Source organism: Aotus nancymaae, unplaced genomic scaffold (genome assembly GCF_030222135.1).
Source record: "Aotus nancymaae isolate 86718 unplaced genomic scaffold, 86718_ANA_hifiasm-v0.15.2.pri h1tg000002l, whole genome shotgun sequence".
Taxonomy (NCBI): domain Eukaryota; kingdom Metazoa; phylum Chordata; class Mammalia; order Primates; family Aotidae; genus Aotus; species Aotus nancymaae.
Window position 1 is genome coordinate 40,408,729 of NW_026988413.1, and position 26,340 is coordinate 40,435,068.

The 26,340-nt window shown below is 33.8% G+C and overlaps 1 protein-coding gene across 3 annotated transcripts in view; it reads left to right on the forward strand.

The window, feature by feature from the left end:
• The window catches only part of TFEC (transcription factor EC), a 189,647-nt gene that overhangs the window by 87,577 nt on the left and 75,730 nt on the right, over window positions 1-26,340 (forward strand). The window contains exons 1-2 of one of the 3 annotated variants that reach the window (XM_012456993.2): window positions 24,569-24,681; window positions 25,715-25,760. The exons of 1 other annotated variant lie outside the window; for it this stretch is intronic. The gene's annotated coding sequence lies outside the window, so the exon portion shown is untranslated. Of the gene's footprint in view, window positions 1-24,568; window positions 24,682-25,714; window positions 25,761-26,340 lie in introns of those variants that run through there. One more of the 3 variants, XM_012456991.2, reaches the window with a different exon arrangement.

A 26,340-nucleotide genomic window follows, 5' to 3' on the forward strand; every position in this document is an offset into this window, starting at 1 on the left:
TGTTTTAAAGCCTGTTAATACATTGATTGACATTCAAAGGTTAAACCAGACCTGTCTTTGTAGGATGGACTCAACCTGATTTTTTTCATTTGATATGTTGTTAAATTTGTTTTGCAAGATGTTTGCTTTAAATTATTGCATTTATGGTCACAAAGGATACTGGTTTGTAGTTTTCTTGTTTTGTAAAATCTGGTTTTGGTTCAGGGTAATACTGGCTTTATAGAGTGAATGGGGGAAGAAGATCCTTTTGTTCAATTTTCTGGAGAAATACAATATTGGTGTATTTTATCATTAAAAGTTTGGTAGAATTCACCAACGAAGCCATCTGAGATTAGCGTTTTCTTCTTTGGAAGCTTTTAAACTTCATGTTCTATTTATTTAATAGGTATAGATTATGTAGGTTATCTATTTCTTCTTGAAATATTGTTTGTGCCTTTTAAATAATTTGTCAAATAAATTTAAGTTTTGACTTTTTTGGCATGAAGTTGTGATACACAGTGATCATCCTTTCAATATGTGTGGTATCTTTGGTGATGTCACCTCTCTCATTCCTTGTTGGGTGATTTTTGTTTCTCTCTCTTTATGGTCTTGTTAAAAGAGTGACAATTTTATGATTTTCTTAAAGAATAAGCTTTCAGTTACATTGATTTCATTTTTTATTTCATTAATTTTCATTCTGATCTTATTAGTTTTTCTTTTGCTTAGTGTGGATTGACTCTACCTCCTTTTTCTAATGTCTTAAGGTAGAAGCTAAAGTCTTTGACATGTGATCTTTATTTTTTTTAAATACAGGCATTTAGTGCTAAAAATTTGTCCCTCAGTATTGCTTTATCAGCATCTCACAAATTTAACTCTGTTTTGCTCTTGTTTTCATTCAGTTCAAAAATACTTTCTAATTTCCCTTTTGACTTTGTTTTACCTATGGGTTATTTTAAAGTATATTATTTTGTTTTAAATATTTGGACATTTCTCAGAAATATTTCTGTTTGTTTAAAATTTAATTATGCTATGGAGAGAACATATTTTGCATGACATGATTCGCTTTAAATTTATTGATATTTGTTTTATTGCTCATAATATGACCTGTCTTGGTCAATTTCCCATGTGCACATGAAAACAGTGTTCATCTGTTGTTGTTGGGTGAAGTGTTCTATAAAAGCAATTAGGTCAAGTTGTTGATAATGTTCAAGTCTTCTATATTCTTACTAATTTTTCTGTCTTCTTATTCTGTCATTAATTATTGAGAGAGTCATTAAGATATCTGACTTAATGGTGCAATTTTCTATTTTTCTACTTTCTAATCTTCCATTCTTTTCATTCTATCTAGTTTGTGCCTTATATATATTGAAACTCTGTTATTAGGTTCATAACTCATTGCATGCTCTCTAAATAAATTGACACTCTTATAATTTTCTTTGCTCAGAAATCTAATTTAATTGGTATGAATACAGCCATTCCAATTATCTTTTGGTCAGTGTTAGTGTGGTATATCTTTTTGCATCATTTCACTTTTAACCTATTTGTTACTTTATGCTTACAAAGTGAATTTCTTGTAGAAAGCGTATAGTTAGGTCTTAATTTAAAAAATACAATTTAACAATTTTGCCTATTAATTGGGGTAATAAGATAATCGCATTTAATGTGATTATTCATTTGAGTAGGTTTAAATCTGTCATCTTGATACTTGTTTATTGTTTGTTTCATCTATTCTTTGCTCCCCCTTTCCTCGTTTTCTGCCTCTTTTTGGATTAATCAAAGTAAACAAATGTTTATGATTCTGTTTTATCTCCCTTATTGGTTTACTTACTATCATTCTTTGTTTAGCTATCTTAATGGTTGCTTTAAGGTTTCTTTAACTTCCCACAGTTTTCAAGTTATATTATACCTCTTTACATATAGTATAAGAATTTACAATTGTGTACTCTGATTTCTCCTCTCCTAGTTTCTGCTATTTTTCATTAACTTTACTTTTACAGCTATTATAAACCCCTCAATGCATTGCTATTGTTTTTGTTAGTCAATTACCAAAAAATTTTAAAATAGTCAATTATCTTTTAAAGATATTTAAATAATTTTTTTGAAAAATTGTATATGTTTTCCCCAAAATTACATTTTCCAGTCTTTTCATTTCCTTGTGTAGATTCATAGATCTATCTGTTTAAAACTTCCTTTAACATTTCTTATACTATGAGTATGCTGGTGATGAATTCTTTCAGATTTTTTATGTTTCACCTTCAACTTTAAAAGATGTCTTTGTTGAATATAGAAATCTAGATTGACCTTCAATGATCGAAATCTGCTGTCATCTTTGTCTTTGTTTTTTCTGTACATAACATGACTTTGAACAATTCAGTAATGATGTTTAGGAGTTGGAGCTAATTTAGCTTCTTGGATATATGAATTTATAGTATATTTGCAAAATTTTGAGCCATCATTTCTTCAGTTTTTTTCTGTTCCCCTTTGCTGACTCCAGGAACTGTAATGACATGTATTTTAGACTACTTGAATTTGGCCCATATCTAACTGACCCTTTGCTCATTTTGTTCTTGTTTTTACTGTTTTACTCTTCATTTCATTTTGAATTGTTTCTTTTGTTCTGTCAAGTTTTCTAATTTTTTCTGCAGTATCTAATCTGCTGTTATTCCCATCCAGCATATTTTGCATCTCACATGGCAACTTTCATAACTAGAAGTTCAATTTGAGTCTTGTTTATATATTATATGTCTTTACATAATTTTCTAAACATACAGAATACAGTTGTTATAATTGCTTTAGTGCCTTTTTTCTTCTGATTCTAATATCTGTGTCAGTTTTGATCACTTGTTTGATAGTTCTCTTTATTATGAGTTATATTTTCCTGTTTCTTTGTATGCCTGATCATTTTTCTTGGATGCCAGACATTATGAATTTTACCTTATAAGATGTTAGATATTTTTGTATTCCTGTAAATATGTTTTAACTTTGTTCTTGGACACAATTTAGTTAGTTGAAGAGAGTTTGATATTTTTGGATCATGTGTTTAAGGTTTATTCTAGATGGGACCAGAGCAATGTTTGGCCTAAGGCTAATTCTTATGATTGAGGCAAGATCGTTCTGTGCTTCCTACCCAATGCCATGAATTATGTGATTTCCAGTATGGCTGGTGGGAAATGGCACCATTCTTGGCCCTGTGCGAGAACTGGACACGTTCACCCCTAATCATTTCGAGTGATTCATTTTCCGACCTTGAGTATTTTCCTCACATGTATATATGATAATAGTTTAATTAATACTTTGAGAAAAACAGCTGTTAGATTTCTTTCCCTGTAGCTTTTTCATCCTGGTATACTGTCTTGAGAACTCTAGCTACCTGGTCTCCCAATACTACCAGACTAACTCACTTAACTCGGGGAGTCTGCCAGCCTGTGCCCGGGTTTGCTCTCTTTGTATCACAGTTTGGAAATTCTCTAAAGACAGTAGGAAAGTTTTGAAGCTTACCTTTTTTTCTTGAGTGTTTCCTGTCTCTCAGGGACACTCTCTTTTGTTGATGATGTCTAGTCTCTTGAAAGCTAGTGTTTCAAATATTTTGTCTGTTTCATGGTTGTTTCAGTTAGGAGGCTAAATCTGGTCCCTATTACTCTATCTTGGTTGGATAGAGTAATAGCCAGTTTTTGCATTCTTAACAATTTTTAAACAATCATTTCAGTGAGATTTCAATAATATGTTATCAAAATTGTAAAGTGATCTCTAAGAGTTGTTAATTAAAATTTTAATAAAAACAAAAATGGCATGGTACAGTCATACATACACAAATAGGAGTGGCTGAGGAGGTAGGTTATTGCAGTAAAAAGAACACAGAAACAATAACAGAAATATCTGGTTCTTGAACCAAGTCTCCCATTTATTAGCTCATGATACTTTAAGCTTTCTATTTTTCCTTAACTTTTTTATATACAGAAAAAAATTATTATACCTATTCTATCTTCTTCACAGAATTGTGGCAATCATTGAGATGATATATATAAAATTAGTTTGAAAAATCATTTTATGAAAATATAAGATATCTTTAAAAGTTATGAAGTTTAATTTTATAAAATATTTATCAAAATATTTTTGTAATACATAATCCATATGTATTTCTTATATCATTTATAAGTATCACAGGAAAAGTCTGTAATATGAAAACACTTACGGTCCTAATGGATTATAAAATCACCATATAACTATATTCAAATGTATTTGTATGTTTGATTCATTTGAATTTATTTAATTTCTGTTCTCTTTAATACACATATATTCCTATTTTTCATGATTTTGTCTATATAATTCAGTAAAGATTAAAATAATGATGAAATAGCATTATGGAAAGAAATAAAGCTATATTTAAATGACAGACCTTTTTATGGTATTGATTCCAAATTGTGGGACCTATTGCTTTTAAAAGCATAACTTCAAACACAATGCTAAATTTGCTTTAAATATAACTAGGGAATTATCGAAAGTAATATTTTCATTTATATCAAAGATGAAAGATGATTTGTTATAATGCATAGGCTATTTTCCTGTCATCATAATTGAACTTATTCACTAAACTGAATTAACAACAAAGAGATGATCAGGGAGCTTGCCCACTGACATCCTATTACACATATAACTAGTGATAAAAATTTTAGAATGCAGCTTATGCTGCTAAAATACTTTTGCTTTCATAAAATGCCATATGCATTCATATTTTCATGTGAATATATTATTATAAGATCCTGGAATACACTTACTCTAATTTAGCCAACTAGGAATAAAATTCTGACGTGGTAAAACTTATTCACTGCTCTGTTTGCTTACATTAATACTAGTGGTAAAGATCTATCCTATCCAGTTTAGGAATTCAGCCTAAAAGTAAGACGAATTTGAGTTGAGATATTGGTTCCAGTAATAGGGTTGCCAGATGAAATACAAGATGCTCAGCTACATTTGACATTCAGATGAACAACAAATAATTTTTTGGTGTACGTATGTTCCATGCCATATTTAAGACATACGTATACTAAAAATATTCATCTAAAAAAATCTGAAATTCAAATGTATCTGGGCATCCTGTATTTTTATTTGCTAAATCTGGCAACTCCATCTTCCATCATTCACCAGCTAAGTGTCAATCCACTTTATTCGTTGACCATTTTAGTCCCTGGATTGAAGTAATTCCCCTCAAAGCTAGTTCTTTCTGGATGACTTCAATTCCTCTATATAAACATTTCCAATACTTTGGTCTCTCACTTCTTTGATATCTTTGATATCTTTTTCTGCAGAGATCTTGAGCTTTATTACATTAGTCACACTTCTACATGATTGTATTCTAGACCTGATCATTCCAAATATTCATACTTCCTTTATAATCTTCAATTTCAAGCCTTTACTCTCCAACCAACCCTTCCCAATTTTCTGTATATTTTTAAATTTTGTTCTGGTACACAATTTAGTTAGCTGAAGAGTTTGATATTTTTGGGTCATGTGTTTAAGGTTTATTCTAGATGGGACCAGAGCCATGTTTGATTTAAGACTAATTCTCATGATTGAGGCAAGATTCTTCTGTGCTAATTACCCAATGCCATAAATTATGTGATTTCCAGTATGGCTGGTGGGAAATGGCACCATTCTTGGCCCTCTTTGAAGAGCCCAACTCCAATATTTGTTCTTCTTACTCTACCATTCATTGATTCTTCCCACAATTCATAGCATTTCAATACCTTCATCCTAGGTGTTCTTAATTCTCTCCTTACTCAGTAGACACCACAGTCCTCCCTGAAATTATTATACAAAGCCAGACTACCTGGCTTTTAAGAGCATTTCCTTGCATTCACCATTTACTAGCTGTAAACTCCAATAAGTTATCAAATCATTCTGTATCAGTTTACTATTAAATAGCAACAATAATAGTTAGATATACCATATTAGATTATTATGATGAACAAATAATTTATGTAAGATACTTAGAATAGCTCCTTTCTGGTACACAGTATGCATTTGTATTAGTCTGTTTTCTGTTGCTTATAACACAATATCTCAAATGGAATAATTTATAAAGAAAAATAGTTCTGGTGGCTGAAATGTCCAAGGTTGTGGCGCCTCAAGTGGTGAGAGCCTTCTCGTTAGTGGAAACTTTCTGGAGTTCTGAGATGACACAGGATACCACATGCAGTGGGGCTGAGCATGCAAACGTGCTATCTTAGGTCTCTCTTTCTGTTCTTATAAAGCTACCAGTTCCCTTCCCATGATAACCCATTAATCCATCAGCAGTAGCATTATTATCCTCAAAAATGTCCAAATGCTTTTGTTCAGACACTCAAATCCTTGCTCCACTAACTCTATTTAAATCCAACTGTACTCTGTATATGCACAAATAAAACTAGAGGGGTTTTGCTTTTAATTAATAACTGTGAACCTCAAATTGGCCCTTCCTACTGCCTAGAAATTCAATTACATGTCCAAGATTCATTCCACTCCCCTTCACATTTTCTCTTTTATCAACAACTTTGCTTGTGTCTCCATACTTATATACTCTTCGCTGAGGAAATGTAAGCAATCAGAAGAGAATAACCCATGGTTACCTTCCATGACATTTCTTAGTAGGAGTGTGTCAGGCAGTCACACTCTGTTAAATATTTAGATGTGGCTAGGCGCGATGGCTCCTGACTGTAATCCCAGCACTTTGGGAAGCCGAGGCGGGCGGATCATGAGGTCAAGAGATCAAGACCATCCTGGCCAACACGGTGAAACCATGTCTCTACTAGAAATACAAAAATTAGCTAGGCATGGTGGTGTGTGCCTGTGGTCCCAGCTACTCAAGAGGCTGAGGCAGGAGAATCACTCGAACCCGGGAGGTGGAGGTTGCAGTGAACCACAGGCTGGCGACAGAGTGAAACACCATCTCAAAAAAAAAAAACCCAGAAAAACCTTAGACATATTTTCATGTTTCTTTTCTTTTTCTGCCTGTTATTTGCAAGTAAAGCTACACTGCTTTTAATATGTTTTATTTGAGAATAAGAAATGGCTTATATTTAACGTGTTTTGATAAATGTAAATAAATATTTCAAATTTGATCATAGCTTGCTTATTGAGATTTGCAAGATGAGAGCCTCTTATTTTTACTTAAGTCCACAGACTCACAGCTACGTTCCTATAATCTGAGTCTGCTCATATCCTCGGGCTTCCCTTGCTTTACGCTGAATGAGCTCTCGGTGTCTCCACCTTGACCAATCACCTCATTTATCTGTTACATCTTCTCCCCCGCTGTTTAATGGATATCTGATAGGCACTTCAAAGTGAAAACTTTTAAAAACCATGCTTCTGATTTCTCTAGCAGATTACCCATGTCAGGAAATGGGCAGCTTCATCCTTACAACTCCTCAGAACAGAGCACTTGAGTTCTAGTTTCCTCTAACGATGCGTATGTTCTGCATAAGGCCCTGAGAGCCTGTTGCCCACTAAAAGTTACTTACCTAATCCTTAGTTTTATTATCTGAAAAAAGTAGATGATGATAAATAATAATACCTATCAAAAATCTTGAGGAGAATTAAATCAATAAGGCATGATAAGTACTGACCGCAGTGTCTGCTGTAAATATTCAATAAATGTTTGTAGCTATTTTTACTATTATTGATATTCTTCTTTCCTCCTCCTCCATGAAATGGATCTAGATTATGCTAATCTAGATTCATATATATGTGTGTAGATACATATACACACACGTGTTCCTAAATATACATTATAAAATGATTAAATGCCATCACGTATCTATTGATACAAAATATGATATACCATTTGTTCCGGTTCTGTAGAAGAACAATTCTTGTTGAATTGCTCATGCGAGGTTTGTTTGAGAGGTACCTAGAGCATCTCATTGTGAGAGAGAAGTAGTGCTAAGAGTTAACTTCAGCCAGACTTCCTAAGCTTGAATTTTGCCTCCATTATGATACTGATGACTTGAAGTCTAATCCCTCAGTTATCTCATTTGTAATCTGGGGATTATAATAGTACCTCCTCATAAGATTATTCATTTATTTTATATTTGAGGTATGCTTACCACAGTCACTGGCATGAGTAAATGCTTTCTAAATATTATCATTTTTGTTTTTATTGTAATAAAATGGTCTTCTCCATGAGAAGGTTTTAAGGTATAAATTCAAGGGATTGTGTTATAACTCACCTCTCTGAAAGATATTATGGTCAATACATATGGGAATCATTTATCATAACCAAAAATATAAATCATGGCATGATTTGGCCATTTTTGTGTATATATATATATTTCTGAAACAAAAAGTGTGAACATTAATTATATGTTGTATGGTAAGTTTTGTTGTGAAGTACAGTAGTGAGTAAGCTGACCCAGTTCCTGCCTTCCTAGAGCTTTTGGTATAAAACAGTATAAAACATCACATAAGTCACTATATGACTAACTATGTCTTTTTTTTATGATATCCATGTTGGATTAAGGCTTGGACCAATTTTGTAGCATGTTAGATTATATTAGTTCATTTTCACACTGCTGATAAAGACATACCCGAGACTGGGAAGAAAAAGAGGTTTAATTGAACTTACAGTTCCACATGGCTGGGGAGGCCTCAGAATCACGGTGGGAGGTGGAAGGCACTTCTTACATGGTGGCAGCAAGAGAAAAAATGAGGAAGAAGCAAAAGCAGAAACCCCTGAAAAGCCCATCAGATCTCATGAGACTTACTCACTATGATGAGAATGCATGGGAAAGACTGTCACCCATGATTCAATTACCTCCTCCTGGGTCCCTTCCACAACATATGGGAATTCTGAGAGATACAATCCAAGTTGAGATTTGGGTGGGGACACAGCCAAACCATATCATTTCACCACTGGCCTCTCCAAATCTCATGTTATCACATTTCAAAGCCAATCCTACCTTCCCAACAGTCCCCCAGTCTTAACTTATTTCAGCATTAACCCAAAAGCCCATAGTCCAAAGTCTCATCTGAGATAAGGCAAGTTTCTTCCCCCATGAGCCTGTAAAATCAAAAGCAATCTAGTTCTTCCTAGATACAACGGGGGTACAGGTATTGAGTAAATACAGCCATTCCAAATGGGAGAAATTGGCCAAAACAAAGGGGTTACAGGGCCCATGCAAGTCCAAAATTCAGTGGGGCAGTCAAATTAAAAAGCTCCACAATGATCTCCTTTGACTCCAGGTTTCACTTCAAGGTCATGCTGTTGGGTTCCTATGTTCTTGGGCAGCTTTGCCCCATGGCTTTGCAGAATACAACCTTTCTCCTGACTGCTTTCACAGGCTGGTGTTGAGTGTCTGCAGCTTTTCCTGGCACACAGTGCAAGCTGCCAGTGGATCTACCATTCTGGAGTCTGGAGGATGATGACCCTTTTCTCACAGCTCCACTAGGCAGTGCCCCAGCAGGGACTCTGTGTGGGGGCTCCAACCTCACATATCCCTTCCTCATTGCCCTAGCAGAGGTTCTTTGTCAGGGCCCTGCCCCTGCAGCGGACTTTTGCCTGGGCATCTAGGCGATTCCATACATCTTCTGAAATCTAAGTGGGGGTCTCCAAACATCAGTTCTTGACTTCTGGGCACCCACAGGCTCACTAGTACATTGGCCCCTTTCAGCTATGGTTGGAGCAGCTGGGACACAGGGCACCAAGTCCCTAGGCTGCACACAGCATAGGAACCCTGGGCCTGGCCTACAAAACCACTTTTTCCTTCTGGGCCTCTAGGCCTGTAATGAGAGGGGCTGCTGTGAAGGTCTCTCACATGGCCTGGAGACATTTTTCTCAACGTCTTGTGGATTAACATTAGGCTTCTGGCTACTTATGCAAAGTTCTGCAGCTAGCTTGAATTTCTCCTTAGTAAATGGTTTTTTCTTTTCCACTGCGTTGTCAGGTTGCAAATTTTCTGAACTTTCATGCTTTGTTTCCTTTATAAAACTGAATGCTTTTAACAGTACCCAAGTCACTTTTTGAATGTTTTGCTGCTTAGAAATGTCTTCCTCCAGATACCCTAACTCATCTCTCTCAAGATCAAAGTTCCACAAATCTCTAGGACAGGGACAACCAGTCTCTTTGCTAAAATGTAACAACAGTCACCTTTGCTCAAGTTCCTTATCTCCATCTGAGACCACTTCAGCCTGGACCTTATTGATCATATTGTTATCAGGCTTTTGGTCAATGCCATTCAACAAGTCTTTAGGGAGTTCCAAACTTTTCCACATTGTCCTGTCTTCTTCTGAGCCCTTCAAACTGTTCCAACCTCTGCCTGCTACCCAGTTCCAAAGTTGCTTCTACATTTTCGGGTATCTTTTCAGCAACATCCCACTCCACTGGTACCAGGTTATAGGCTGCAAGTTTTTACGACCCACTGGGATGCATTGAATAGAGTGGTACACTTTCCTCAGGTTTCCCCACACCATTCCTTACGTAACTGGTGAAATCTAATTTTGTCTCTCTTCTGCTCAAGTAGACAGTACTTCTCAGTAGAGATAAATTTGGGGAAAAAAACTCTCATCACAATGCTAGCTGTCCCAGTGGAGTATTTTGCATCTTATAGAGGCAGGTCACAAATAGAACTACAGATTATGCCTCCAAGCCTGAGAAAGGCAGTTGGCAGATGCCTGCAGTCAGCAGGTGTAGGCAGTTAAGATGTTGAAGAAAAATGTTACCCAGCATCTTGCTGTTGATTAGGAACCGGTGATTCACTTTATTACCTAACCATTAAACCCTTAAATGTGCTTCCCAAGTAATTGTCAAAAAACTGAAAATAAAATCTAAAGAAATTGAAGAACATTTTGCTTATATAGTAGTCAAAAGAAAATAAACTTCTGATGTATGTATCACAAAGTAAGTGTAGGTTAGTCACAGCTTTTCTTATGTAGAACACTGTGAAAGAAAGAATATTTCAAATAACTTAGGTGTTATGTTCAAAACATGTAACACATTTTTTATTTTAAATATAAAGAGGTTTATTAGTAGTAGTAAGAGCACACACCCACTCCCATCAAATACCTTTTGTACAAATACCTTAAAATATCAATTAGAAAAAGGGTAACACATTATTAGCTTGCCTGCTGGCTATAAGACTTGATCTGGCCATGATGAAGAATATGTATATGAGAACTTTAAAATGTTTAATGAATTCCACTCCTGCCTTTCTTAGGGCAAGTCACTTTTATGTTTAATATTCAGAGGCCCAAGTTTACAGCTCTGAGTAAAACGTAACATCTTTCACAGTTAAAGACTTAGATTCTAATTCTACCATACGTGTAGATGATATAATTTCAGAGACTGTAGATTATTTTCTTATTTTTTTAAAAATAAGAATTACACGGCAGCTGAGAGCCCCAGAAATTCAATTCTAGAGGCTTTGTAGTTCACATTCATAGGAATGCCCCAAATGGCACCCAGAAGAGTCTCCCTTTGTAGTGTTACTATTCTTACCCATACAGTCTACCTCTCTAATCAAAGAGCTCAATAGCATTTGGATCATTTTACGACCTGAAGTAGACTGAATATACATAAGAAGTTGACCTTGGACTTCTCAGTGTATGTTAATCCATGGTAACCTTCCATGGTATTTCTCAGTAGGAACATGTCAGGTAGTCACACTCTGTTCAATACTTAGATGTATTTTCATATGTTTCTTTTCTTTTTCTGCCTGTTATTTGCAGGTACAGCTATACTGCTCTAATATGTTTTATTCAAAAGTAAGAAATGGCTTATAGTTAATTTACATTTTGATAATATTTCTTTTTCTACCTGTTATTTGTAGGTATAGCTATACTGGTTTTAATATGTTTTATTTGAAAGTAAGAAATGGCTTATAATTTACATTTGATAAATGTAAAAAATATTTCAAATTTGATCAAAGCTTGTTTATTGAGATTTGCAAGTTGAGAACCTCTTCTTTTTACTCAAATGCTTATGTACTATATCCATGATTTAGCTCGGTATTTTCTAGCAACAATTTGATGACTGATGTCTTTAAGAACTTTTTTCCATCCATAAGCTTATTCCCATTTGTATGACCTTTGCTTGTAGTTCATATGGTTTTTAAAAAACTTTGGTCCTCTGTTTGTAGAATATGAGGTATCTATTATTAATGAAATATTGGGGAATTTTTTTTCAAATTGTCTTGAGAGAATAATGTTCTCTTACTGTGAAAAAAAAGTCCTTAAGAGTGGAGTATTCTTCCAGGAAAATCATTATATCCACATATGTTCATAAGATACACTATTAAATTTAGTAGTCCCATCACATGTAAGCCTCAGATATTGTTGCTTTAATGCATTCCCTCACTACTTTGATAAAAGCCTTAAGATGTTGCCACTAGTTCTTTGATGATTTCCTCTGATGTTACAGTACCTCTCTTTTCTACTCCCAAAAAATCTGTTTTGCATAAACATGAGAAGTCAAGGCAGTTTGGATTAACAAGTACAAAGATTCAAGTTTTAGCAACAAAAGTACATATATTTGTAATCAACTGTCTCACATATTATTGTCATCTCTCTCAATGTAAGGAAAGTTTATTTTAGATTTCTGAAGAATATGAGTCATTAGCTTTAACAGAAGTCCAAACATGTCATTCAGTTTTATAATTTTGACGTTTATTCAGCAATTTCCCCATTGAATTAATGAGATTTCTTAACAGAATTTAGAGGGAGAAGAGTCATATTGACCTAGATAGTGACTTACTCTGATTCATTTTCCCCATCATCCCTGCCTGACTCCTGAATGAGTCCCACATACTGTTGGATTCGGACATGGACGATTTTTTAAAAAATGTTTAGTTAAAGTTTTCCAAATAATTTTGCCACAATTATGGCTAATGAAAAGTAATTATGGATTATTAATTATGTCCAACGTTAAGTTTAATATATCTGTAGGGATAAACTATTAACAAATCAATCATGAATTCAAATCTGTCCATTTTAATTGCAAAGTTTTACTTTCAATTAAACACCTAATACTCAGAATTAAATAACATTAGCTCAACAACTCTGAATATACTCATGATAATGGGATGTTACCTATCTCATATGACTTCTCTTTTTGTCAATGTCTGGTCAAAATTATCTACACTGTATGTTTTCCTGAATCTACATAAACCATTTAGTTGTTTCCTCTTCTTATGCAATGCAATTCTTCTAACACTTATGTTGTATTGTAAACATATTCTAAAGGCAAGAATGTTCTTCCATGGCTCTATTCTAGAAAAGAATGCCATTCTACCAACTCTCAGTGGTAACTGTGAGATTGCATTTATCTCATTGTGCTAAAATGTCATTTTCACTTTGCCACTTATACTCTGTGAATTGATTATATAGATGTCTAAAATCTAACTGTGTCGGCTACATTCACCTGTTTTTTTTTCTTTAAAATTAAGGTTACTAGGCACTTCTTCCACTGTTGTTTTTTCCCCGTCACACTTGTGTTTTTCTAATGCCTGATTTGTAGCTTTGTATCAGATTGTCAGCAGAAGGGGAATAATTGTAGGTTTGCATATTGTGTGAGAGATGCATCTCTCATCCTTTGTTTCGGGAACTGGCTGATCATGCAGCTCTGTCCTGGAAGGGTTACAGTCATCAACAGCCATAACGTTTGCATGTGTGCTTGTGTCTGTGTGTGTGTGTGTGTGTATGTGCTGTCTTTGTTTCAGAGCTATGTCTGAAACAGAAAGAGCATCACAAGGACTGTAACACCTATGAAATCTCTGGGTTTTTCAAAGCTCTGCCTGCTTTAAGTTGAAACCAGACAATGAAGTACAGTTTTCTACTTGATTAGGATGATATATACACAGGAGAAGTGAATTACTTCTGAGCACACCATTACTTGTCATAGATTTTCACATGTAACATCGTGGTCACTGCTAATAACCAGCTCTTGTTTTCTCTTGTTTCAAATTGAAAGTTTCAAGGGGTTAACTTTTCCAATTTTCTAACTTTAAAATTTCTGAAGTGTATTATCTGTTTTTTGTTTTGTTTTTTAAAAATCACTGCATTCCATAACATATGTAAATGAAATCTCCTGGCACATAATACACATGCCCAAAATTACTCGAATCTGGAGCTGACAGTTCAATAGACTTGTGCTTATATTTTATAATAGTTGACTTTCTCTCTCTAGCAGTTTTATTGGAAGTCTTTTTTTTTCTTTTCTTTTTTTTTAAAATGCTTTCCTTTCATTTCCTCATTAGTCGTTATCAGTAAAACAAAAGGAAACAATATGGGAAATGCAATACATATAAGTCTTATATGAAAAGATAAGGCAACTCACATAGCTTATACCCAGTGTAATTAGTATATTTCCATACTAGTCTATACTAACATTCAATTATTTACACTGTGGGAAAGAGTTCAGTTAGCAAACATAAGCAATTCTTTTCATCTTAGTGTCACAACAAGAGATAGATATTTGAGATGCATGAATGAAGTATTCTGGGAAATTAGGTATTAATATTCCCCCAGAAACCTCCACCAGACTAGAACATATTTTATTTTAAATTCACTAAGCTGTGACAGTATATCTAATTTATTTTGCTATTTGAACTCTGTCAAAATAAAAATGAATACTCTAATGTTATTCTTTACCATTTGACGTAAAAATCACAATACACGCAAATGCAGAGGCCATGCATGGAGTATAGGAAATCGTGGTTAAACCATATCAGATGAGACCCAAATGCAGAGGTGAGGCTGGAAAAATGCTTTGGAGAGGAGACAGTTTCAACAGCCATGATGTTAGAGTCTAGGCATTGTGAGTGTGCATTGCATTTGCCGGGTTCAATGTCATTGATTCTGGCACTTAAAGCTGGCCAATGCAACACTGTGTAATTTGGACATTATGATAGATTGTTAACCTGGAGAGATATAATAAATAAAAATAAAGCACAAAAATGCGATTGTAAAGTGAAAATAATATTAAAATATCAAATATTTGCAATTTCTATTATATGTATTGCTATAAGCATTTAAAGGAAGGAATATCTAAAATACCTATTGATACTTATTTTGGCTTCTTTCTTTAAAAGCCAAATAATATCTTTTTTGAGATAAAATCTTGTTAATAGACAATATTAATATATCACTCTCTAGTTAATTACGTGTGTGTGCATGTATTCACTTTTTAAAATAGAAAATAAGAACAAATGTTAGCTATTTACTAAAATACTATCAATTAAAACAAAAAGACTTCCTGCCAATGCAATCATTTCTTGGGATTTGTTTACAACTTTTATTGAAGTACTACGAGTCTTTTATTTTCCTTTGTTTTATTCCCACATGATGAAGCACCCACTGACTGACCAAAAGGTTTTAGGACACCATTAACATTTCTTGTCACCAAGAGTGTGAGTTATCCCTAAGAAAACATTTTATACTTTGTCTCTCTCTTTGTCCAGGTCACATCTAGATTTTTTGGATTACTGTAGAGTACATTCTGTTTTACTTGAGGGACAAGGGAAAGTTACCCCAGTTCTCCTCCTTTTTCTAATTTTACTTTGTTGGACTTTATAGTTTCACCACAGTTAAAACTATCAACCAAAAATTATAAATTCAAACAATAAGTGTGCATTGATGATTCTTTTGTATTGAAGGACTTTTTTATACTGCTAAAATAATAAAAGAACTCAAAATGGAGTTTTATATCAAAGGGTATTTTTTAACCTCTAAAGGAATTTAAAAAACTCAAAATAAGAAACATAAAAATATTTCAACTTATTCCTTTTTTCTATCTCCCTGATTTTATTACCCTTTCCAAGTTTTCTTTCTTTAATAATAATTGTACTGTTATAATTATTATTTCCTGGGGAAAACTATCTGCTTGCTTTTAGCAAATTTGTGAAATGTCTCTGTCATAGTTTGATGATCCTCTGAAAGATGACAATTTTCTCCTTGCAGATAGATTCTGGAAGGTGTGTTTGGCATATATCTTGAGAACAAGAATCCTAGTAGTGATGAACACACACACACACACACACACACACACACACACACACAGAATTTTCTTCTGTTTTAGTTTTTTTATCCCCAAATCATGATTATCAAAGTTATTATCATAATCTCCAGCTATCTATCCACATACTCCCTCCTTTCTTCCTATGATTTTTTTCTGTTTTTTTTCCTCTTGTTTCTTCTTTTTTGTATTTATAGTATAATGGTTAAGAATACAGTATACAGCTTATTGTTTGATGGACTGAATTTGTTTCTTATTTGACATTATAGAAAAGCTAACTTTTATTAAGAGTGATTTCCTGGAAAAAGTTGATGTTAAAGACAATTAGCAGAATGTCATAGTCATTAATCCTAATAAAATATTCTAGTTCTGTCCTTAGCACATAGTTGTATTGCAGGTTAATTTCCTTTGAAGGAGGCATAACGATTGACTGCTTTGGCCAATGAATGATGGGCAGAAGTGATGAATGTTGCTTCCTGTATGAGCTTTAAAAACCTGTATATGGTTTTCTACCTCCCATTTCGTCTCTCAGTAGTGCTGAAAGCATATTTGGAGATGGAGCCTCCATCATCTTGTGTCCTTGAGTAACTATGAGGAAAATAACTTCCCTACTAATCCACTTTGGACATATAGAGGATGAAATAACATTTTGGTTTTGGTGCTCTGTGTTTTTATGGAGTTGTTTGCTACACCAGCGTAGCCTATCCTGCCCTGTCTGACAGAGAGGAACTGTACAATTTTGGCAGGCTCTAGAAGACTCGTCATTTCTGCAATCTCTAGGAAGCTACAATGTTAATCATGGGAGATGCCATCTCATTTGGAACATTTTAACATTACAAAGGAAGGAGCTTTACTTTTATCTCTTTTATGGGTAATATGTTCTCTAGTTTGGATATAGCTTGCTCACATGAGATGACAACCTCCATGAAATACTTCTGATTTTTGAAATTTCATACATAATCTTCCTCTCCCAATTTTAAATATATCTTTCCTTCTTTACCTTCAGGATACATTATCTTCCAAATGCAAATGCCTTTGGGAAGGAGAATATTTTAAGTCTTATCAGTCATTTATACCTTAGTGAGTAAGGTATGTAATGAATTAGAATGTTTTCTAAAAATAGTTTTAGATAGTGGCAAAAATGGGGAAATGATAAGGGATCATGGCACCTGTCTGGCAAAAGGGAAAAGGACAAAAAGATTACATGTTAAAGACAAGTTTTGCCTACTTCAAAATTTTTAGATGGACTGGTTCTTTGTTTAATACTCTAGTGTATGCCAAGATTAAATATAAGCTCTAGAGAAATTTTAGTCCTTGGCATTATAGAAGAATTAAATTACATTAATGCCTTAAAGGTTTCTAGAAACTCCTTGTTCTTCTAAACTGATTTGCGGGGGACAGAAAACTTGGGAAAGTCATTTGATTCTTTTGATTGATTTTACCCATTTCTCACAGAGCAATGATAAATACATATAATTCTGCTGACTGGTGAGATATTGATGAGTTGGTGTTTCTGAAGCTCATTGAGGTAGATGAAATGCATTCTAGCAGTGAAAAAGTACTACTTTTGCAATTGCATAGGGATATGCACATTTAAATGTGTTCCTCCATACTTTTGCCTGACATGCTTCTTGTTAAGGATATAATAACTTTGGTAGAGTAAAACCTCATGCAGTTTTAAAGATATTTCAAAATTTACTAATATTATGCTTACCAGTATGCAATGAAGTAGTAAAAATCTTGGTAAGTTTCAATTTTAGTCTTTTAGAGGGATGAACTCCTAATTTTTAGGTGGGTTGTAGTTCTTAAATGTTATTGGAAGCCAAGGTCAAGTTTGACATTTAATGTTTGTCTTAAAAGTGTTATGTAGGCAAAGTCTGGTATTATCACATAAAAGTAGGAAACCTCCACTTTCTAATTTCTTCTGCATTTCTGAAACTGGTAATAAAATCAGACTTTTGGGTAATTAATGCCAATTATTTGCCAAGAGATTTAATTATAATATTAACATCTCTCAATGTACAATTCTGATCCACCAACGTAAAAATTCTGGTTCTATGTGTCCATATCTCATTTAATTTTCTATAGTGTTTTCCATAGTGATATTAATTTTGGACTTTTTTCCTAAACTTCTTAGGAGAGATGGATCTTTTCCTTTGACTTAGATTTTTAGAAAGAAAGCTACGTTTTTTCAGATTTAACAGATTAGAAGTTTTTCATTAATTAATGATTGCCTTTAACTGGCCTACTTGTTGCAAACAGAAAAGACATTGTCATAGGCATAAAGACCCTCAACATCCCATGTACAAAATCCATTGCCATTAAAAAGATTTTTACCAATAGCCTTTTATTTTTGAGACTTCAATGAAAACAATTTTTCTTTCTTTTTTGAAGAGCTATTATGAAATCTTCTCCTCTACTATTTCTTTACTTGCAGAACTACTTTCTGAGTCCATTTCCAAAAGTGCGTTAGCTGCCATTTGGCAAACAGCATTTTTTTCTGCATTGTCTGTTACTATTATACACTTAAACATTATCTATTATCAACAATTGCCTTAGTGGCCAAAACATATTTGACTTTGGAAACCAAGACAATGTCTGCTTTTGTGGCATTTCTCATTCCAACATCCTGTGCCTGGCCAAAAGTCAGCTGTAGGAAAACAGTCCTTTTATTCCTGATACCTGTTTTCGTTTTCTTCTTTATATACTATCCCATTAAATTACTCTTTTTGTTACAGATTAATTTAAACCATGGGTTGTTTATCTTTAAAAATTGATTAGATTTTGATCTTCTAGAGGGTAAAGACATGGAGTGTTTATCTTTGTATACCTAATGTCTGACAGATGGCAGGTATTTAATAGAAGCTTATTAATCAATGGATAAATAAATATAGCGTTAGTTTTGATGGGAACATTAATGTAAAGAACGTTAAGGCATAGTATTTATTATATTCTCTCTACTATGTGACAGGACCAATTCTAGGTAACTTGCACATACTGATGGTATTTGGCCTATATTGCCATATGCCTTATATCATTTTGGTGAATGACAGCTTGTTTCAGAAACCTAGCACTTTTAAGTTTTGTCAGAGAGCTGCTTTCTGCATGATATGAACTACTTTGCCCATTTGCAAGTTGGGAAGCATGTGCCTGGAAATTAATGTGTTCATGAAGGCAGCATGAAACCAGTGACTGACAAGTACTGGAGAGTGTAAATACCCTAGCTCTTTTCCTCTCTGCCTGAGAAACATCTGAGGCATGCATTTTACACAATTTTCAGTGTGGTAAAACTAAGACAGAGCTACAGTACAAAGAAGAAAATGTTATGATCCAATTCCAAAATAAGCACATTTTTAGGAAAGAAGACAAATGAGGGAAAAAATCTACAATATGGTATAACAATTATCTATATATTATATGTTTTTAACATATGGAAAAGTATTTTCCCAGTTTTGGTTTTGTGAAATTTGAAAATAATTATTTTCTTAGAGATTTAATATGTATATGGCCAAAATTTGTATTGAGTAATTTTTTTCTCCACGTTGTCGGTTACAAAATAGTCACTTACATATTTTTCTGGGCCGTGTTTTAAAATTTTTATGTTTACACTTTTAAGGCATTTGAAATTAATTTCTTGGTAAATAGAGGTATGGGTCTCTCTCTTTTCCATTCTCTTTCTCTCTCTCTTAACAAATTGTTAGATACTCAGCCTAAAAGTATTTATTCAAAAATATATTAATTTCATTCTGATGTAAAATACAACCTTCAACATGTGATCAATTTCTAAAAATTCAGACGGGTTTTGCTTTCTATTATATATTGGTAGTAAGCTGTTTTAGTTAGTATAGTCTTATCCTGTGTTTGATATTTCTTGTTCAAATCCTTCTTCACTTTTTTAATTTTCAAAGTATTTTGGCTATGCTTTTAAATTTATTCTTCTTGGTAAATACTAACATGTGTACTCAATGAAATAAAACTAGAATTTTGATGGATATTATATTGAATTTGCAACATTTGGAGAGATTAAAAATATTAACGAATGCTTGTAATAGAAATATGTGTAAAGTGTCCTCAGTTCATACACATACACACAAGAGCACTTAAGTCTGTATCTTTCAAGGAAAGTTATAAAGAGAAGGCCACATATGATCCGGACTTTGAAGAGAGGAGAGTCCTTAAGGAGGACATTCTAAGCTGAAGAAAGTGAGAATGTATTACGGTAAAGCTTGAAATTCAGACTCAGATTTAGTTGAGAAGACATTTATGAGTAATCCTAGAAACTTTGGAGTTAAAAATGTCGGCAGTAGGGAAATTTTTATGATTATAAATAAAGGGAATAAAATTTAGAAAAATCTCACATTTAATCATTTTAGTGATTAGTGCTTAGGATAAGTCCATCAGCAAACAGATATGGATCCTGGTCTTTGTGAGCCTTCTTTCCAGTCAATGATTGAAATTAAACAGAAAATCTGATAGGTAATGAGGTCTGTGGAAAAAAGAACAAGCTGAGTAGGGTGAGGAGAATAAAGAGTGTCAGTGGGGGAAGATGGGGGAAACAAGAGAATGGTACCATTTTAGACAGGTCAGGGAAAACATTGGGAAGTTGATATTCCACAAAGAGTTAAAGGAGGTGTGTAGTACTAGGACTGTGCTTGTGCATGTGGGGGGTGTGTGTGTGTGTGTGTGTGTGTGTGTGTAACAAAGATAGAAGGAGAGCAGGTGAAAGTTCTTTGCAGCAATCCAGGTGAGACATTAGGCTAGCTTTGACTCAGGTAATAGCAATGGAAGTTGGATGAAGCAGATAAATTCCAGGTGGGTGTGAAGGTCAGCTCACAGGAGGTACTGATGGATACCTTGAAGGGTATAGAGAAAGAGAGGAGTGAGCTGGAGGGATGAAGATGGTGTTAATGTAGTTGGGGAAGGCTGCAAGTGGTGAGTGGTTGGAAGAGAAGATTTTGGTTGTCTGCAACACATGAAAATGCAAAAATAGAGTCGATTGTTGGATATATGAGTATGGAATTCAAGAGAGATATCAAGTCTGGAGATATGACCATTAGAGTCATTAGCATATAGATGATATAAAGTCATGAGAGTACATGACATAGCCAAGGTAATGAATATAGCTAGAGCAGGGGAAAGAAAAGGCTGAGACTTAGGATATTTCACTGTTAATAAATTAGAGAAAAGAGGAAACAGAAAAGGAGACTGAGAACAAATACTCAATGATATAGGAGAAAAATTGAGTCTGTACTGTCCTGAAAACCCATAAAAGGGGCATTAAAGGAGAAGAGAATGATCAAGCATACACTGCTGACAGGGAAAGTAAGTTGGGAATGAAAACTGACCATTTCATTGGCAAGATAGATATCATTGGTAATCGTACAAGGGCAGTTATGGTGCTCTGGTAGAGCGCAAAGCCTGATTGGAAGGGGCTTAAGAAAAACGGGAAAAGAGGATTTGAAGACAGTGAGTATTGATAGCTCTTTTGAGTTTTTCAGAAAGGGCACAAAGAAATGAATGGAGTAATATCTGATGGGAGAAATAGGGTCCAGAGAATGTTATTTGTTTTCCTTCAGGTGGGAAAAACACTTGCTTGTATTTTTAAAGGGAATGATCTGGTTGAGTCAATGTTTGTAGGTTACAGGTGAGAGAAGGGCATTGCTGGGAGATGTTCTTGGGTAGTGAGAGAGATGGGATCTGGTATAAATGTAGAGGGCTATTCTCTGCATAAGATGACATATAATTCATCTATGATGACAAATGAGAGTATCTTGGTACAGGTACAAGGAGTGGGTAGACATGGTGGAGGATGGAGATGGCAGGGACAGTCGACAGAGGCACTTGAGAAAAAAAAAAGAAGAATGAGTAAAACTCACATAGCATTTACTACATACCTGGCACCATTTGAACAATTTACTTCTATTATTCATTTAATCCTCATACTAGCCCTGCTCTAGGTACTATTATTTTCCCTGTTTTTCAGTTGAGAAAACCGAGACAAAGAGATGTGAAATATTTTAACCAAGGTGCCATAGCTAGAAAGAGGTAGAGCTGGGATTTAAGACCAAATCAGTCTGACTCTTAACTAAGTTCCTGCAGCCAAGCACTTCGACACATTTCTTCTTTGTGAGAAGAATTTCAGGCATAGAATGACCAGCACTTGCCCATTTAAATGTGAGGAGTAAGGATGCACCCTCAGAAACAAAGTGTTTTCTTCTTTGTTGTTGTTATTTTTATGAATCATGAGAAGATGTCTTGCCTATTTCTTTGTCACGTGATTAACTGAACTGCTTCTTGTAGGGAGTCTATAAACATCAATCAGGTAAAGACAGAAGATAGGATTTAAATTGTATCGTTATTTATAATATCTCCCTTATTCTTGTCATAAGGGAGCAGATAATTTGTGGTAAAATTATTTTGTGGCAAGTAGTATACTAATACTAAAAGTTTGATTTATAAACTATTTTTGAAATGAAAACTATATTTTATTAGAAACAACATGCGTGTTTTTTTAAAATTAACTCTTAAGTTTAGTGGTACGTGTGCAGGCTTGTTATATAGGTAAACTTGTGTCATGAGGGTTTGTTGTATAGATTATTTTGTTGCCCAGGTATTAAGACTAGTGTTCATTAGTTATTTTTCCTGATCTTCTCCCTCGTCCAACCTCCCACCCTCTGATAGACCCCAGTGTGTGTTGTTCCTCTCTATGTGTCCACATGTTTTCACAATCTAGCTTCCACTTATAAGTGACAACATGCAGTATTTGGTTTTCTGTTCCTGCATTAGTTTGCTAATGATAATGGCCTCCAGCTCCATCCATGTTCTGGCAAAGGACATGATTTTATTCCTTTTGATGACTATATAGTATTCTATGGTGTATATGCACTACATTTTCTTTATCCAGTCTACCAGTGATGGACATTTAGGTTGATTCCATGTCTTTCCTCCATGAATAGTGCTGCAGTGAACATATGTGTCCATGTGTCTTTATAATAGATTGATTTATATTCCTTTGGGCATATACCTAGTAATAGGATTGCTATTGTTGGATGGTATTTCTGTTTTTAGGTAGAGGAATTTCCACACTTTATATAAAATATAGAAGCAATAGATAAAAATGTAAAATCATATCGTAACTACCCAATTGTACCACCATTAAGAAATAACTAATATTAACAAATAGATGCTTATTCCTTCAGGTGTGAATATGCATCCATGTGCATGCTTCCAACTTTTGAAGCCCACATAGTAATACAGCTTTAAATTTACCTTCTGAATCTCACAAATATATTTTATACAAATATATTAAATATGTTAAACACATTGTATCACACAAATGTATTAAACTCTAATTGACTCTAAAGTATTTTCTAGTGAGTTAAAATCCCAAATATTTTCTTTTCTCACAATGTTTCTGATATGAATGTTGTTTATTTCTAATACTAATCTAAATTAATTGATTTGCACTTAATTATTTACTATTTCCTATCACCTTAGATTTAGATGCATGAAAAAATAACCAGAAAAGGTATGGTGACTAAAAAATGTGCTATTGATAGTGACAGAACAATTTTTTAAATTAATAACTTTGAAGTTCTTATGGAAGATATACTGCTGAAATATTTTCACATCATCTCCACTTCTTTACAAACACAAATGTCAATTTAGTTGCACAATGTTTAGAATACAAAGGCAAGAGAAATCTGAATGTAACCGTCACATGAAACTTTAGTAGCTCGCATAATGCCTTGCTTTGCATATTTTTTAAAAATATGGGTAAAACAAGAAAGTTGTGTAATGTTACAAGAATGAATGCAGAATTTGACAGCATGAATTATAGGGTGGAAACAAAGTCATATCTTTCCATTTTAAGTTCCTGAGGTGCCTAATACACGAAATGAGACCTCTTTATCAGTTTTATTCGTAAAGACAGTGGGTATCCTGTATTCATGTCACTTAAAAATACAAACTACATTGGGATATAAATAATAATAATGAGAAGAAACCTCTTAAGCTGAACTGTATATTTTCCATCTGCATGGGAAGATAAAATATTCCTGGACAAGATAAAAATTATCCTGGAATCACTTTAAGAATAAAATCATATGTAAGAAAAACGTGATTATAGAAAATATGGGAAATGTAATGGCCTTAAACAAAAACTCAAAATCTATTAATACTCTAAACAAATGTGCAATTATTAAATTGAAAAAAAATGGTTCAGGCCAATTTTTTGAAGAAATGTTTATTGTGAAGCATAGCTTGTTGCAATAAATGTAGAATCTCAGTCCATTTTGACAACAACCATATACTGCTTGTGTATATTCTGGGAAGAACTGTTAATTATCGAGCAACAATGGGACCAGCAAGAGCTTTTACTGTGGCCACAGTATTGTGGAGTAGTTTTGTAGGAGTGCTCTTTCTCAAATTAGTGGCATATTTCAGATAAAGAAAGGAAGTCGTCTTAACTTGAAACTGCTGTGTCATTTCTTCTTCCTTAACTGAAATTCCAACTATGGTTCAGGAAATGCCCTAATGAGCCACTTCTCTTTTCTCTTTCCTCAACTAAGTGGATTCCAACCAGCCCTAAGTATTCATTACTCACAGCTTGATCATTTACTTTGGTTGCCTCTTCTGGCATGGTGCTCCTGCTATGGGAAGAGAGATGATAATTTGGTGCTGTTTGTAGAGGTGATGACACTGATAAAATCCAGTCATTGCTGGTAGGTAACTAAACTGGCAGGTTAATTTTCTGTACTTTAAACAAACTAGGAAGACAAACTAATCAATACTTGTTTTTATTTTGATGTGTGTGGCTTGCTTATAATTATAATTTCATCTTTTATGTTAACTAGGTATCAGGATATTTGAGTAGTCAAGCTGTGATTTGCTATTATTTAGGGGAAATATGTCTGAAACTCTATTTATGTCTTATTTTAATCAAGATCTGGAAATCACTGTTTTAGTTCATGATAACCAAAGTGATTTATTCTTCTAGCTTAATATTTTCAGCTATTTTCTAAATTGGAACATGATTCAACATTTTGTTGCCCTTATATATGTTACTTATGAGTAAATATTAATTTTTGTTCACATTTGAGTAATATCTATTTTACTGGCTTTTAAAGGTAAGAAAATATGAGTTCTATTCATAGCAAAATAGCATCATATAGTATATTAGTATATATTCTTTTTTCAAAACTAAAAAATAATTCTAATTTTTTATGAAGATGTGGATCAAAATAGCTTGTGTAGAAGATGTCAAGTATCTCAATGCAATAAACTTTTTTTTTGTTTTTTGAGACAAAGTCTCACCTTGTTGCCTAGACTGGAGTGCAATGGTGAAATCTTGGCTCACTGCAACCTCTGCCTCCTGGGTTCAACCAATTCTCCTGCCTCAGCCTCCCAGGTAGCTGGATTACAGGAGCACTCCACCACGCTTGGCTAATTTTTTTTTTTTTGTATCTTTAGTAGAGTTGGGGTTTCACCATGTTGGCCAGGCTGGTCTTGAACTCCTGACCTCAGGTGATTCACCTGCCTCGGCCTCCCAGCAATAACTTTTTTTAAAGTAATAGTTTTCAATTGTAATAATTAAAAGAGTTGTAGTAGAAACTTTAAGATTAAGATGTATATGAAGATATTTACATACATGTACATACATACATGTACTGTATATATGCATTTACTTATATAAATTATATATAAATTCATATTTATTTGCATAAAGTATAACTCCTACTTTCAATATTATTTCAGAATATTTCATTTGGAATATGCATTTTAAGTGAAAGAGAAACCTGAGGTAATTTCAAATTTATTTTGGGTAGTTTATTATTTATGAGAAAATTCATTGAACTTTAAAAGTTTAAAGTAACCTTCATGATTCTTTCCTATTCAAAAAGTGTGTCAGCAAAGCAAAGTGAAACAGAGTATGGGGTTTATTATCTAGATTATTTAGACAATTCTGCTTCACTTCTATTTTAATTTGAGTGTAGCAATACATGTTCAAGTGTCTTTTAAATTTGTGCTTACATTTTTGATGGAAGCTACCTAATTAAGCAGGCTAAGCTTTAAGATCTCTTTTTAAGAATTTTTATTAAAAAAAATTTTTTTAGCTCTAAAACAAATGGAATACATATAATTTTCATGTATATTTCCTTGGTTTGGTTTATTACTACTTATTTTTAAGTTTTCAGTTTTATTTCAAAACAGTAGATTGGTTCAATGTAGTACATTTTGTTGAAGTGAAACTTGGAGTTCACGTCAAAAATGAAACAAGCTGAAAAATGTTTCTTAAAAGTCAGCTTAATTTTAATAACTGTGGCACAGGATTTGTTTTAAGTTCTAGATAGTCCAAAATAATTACAATATGTTTAAATAGG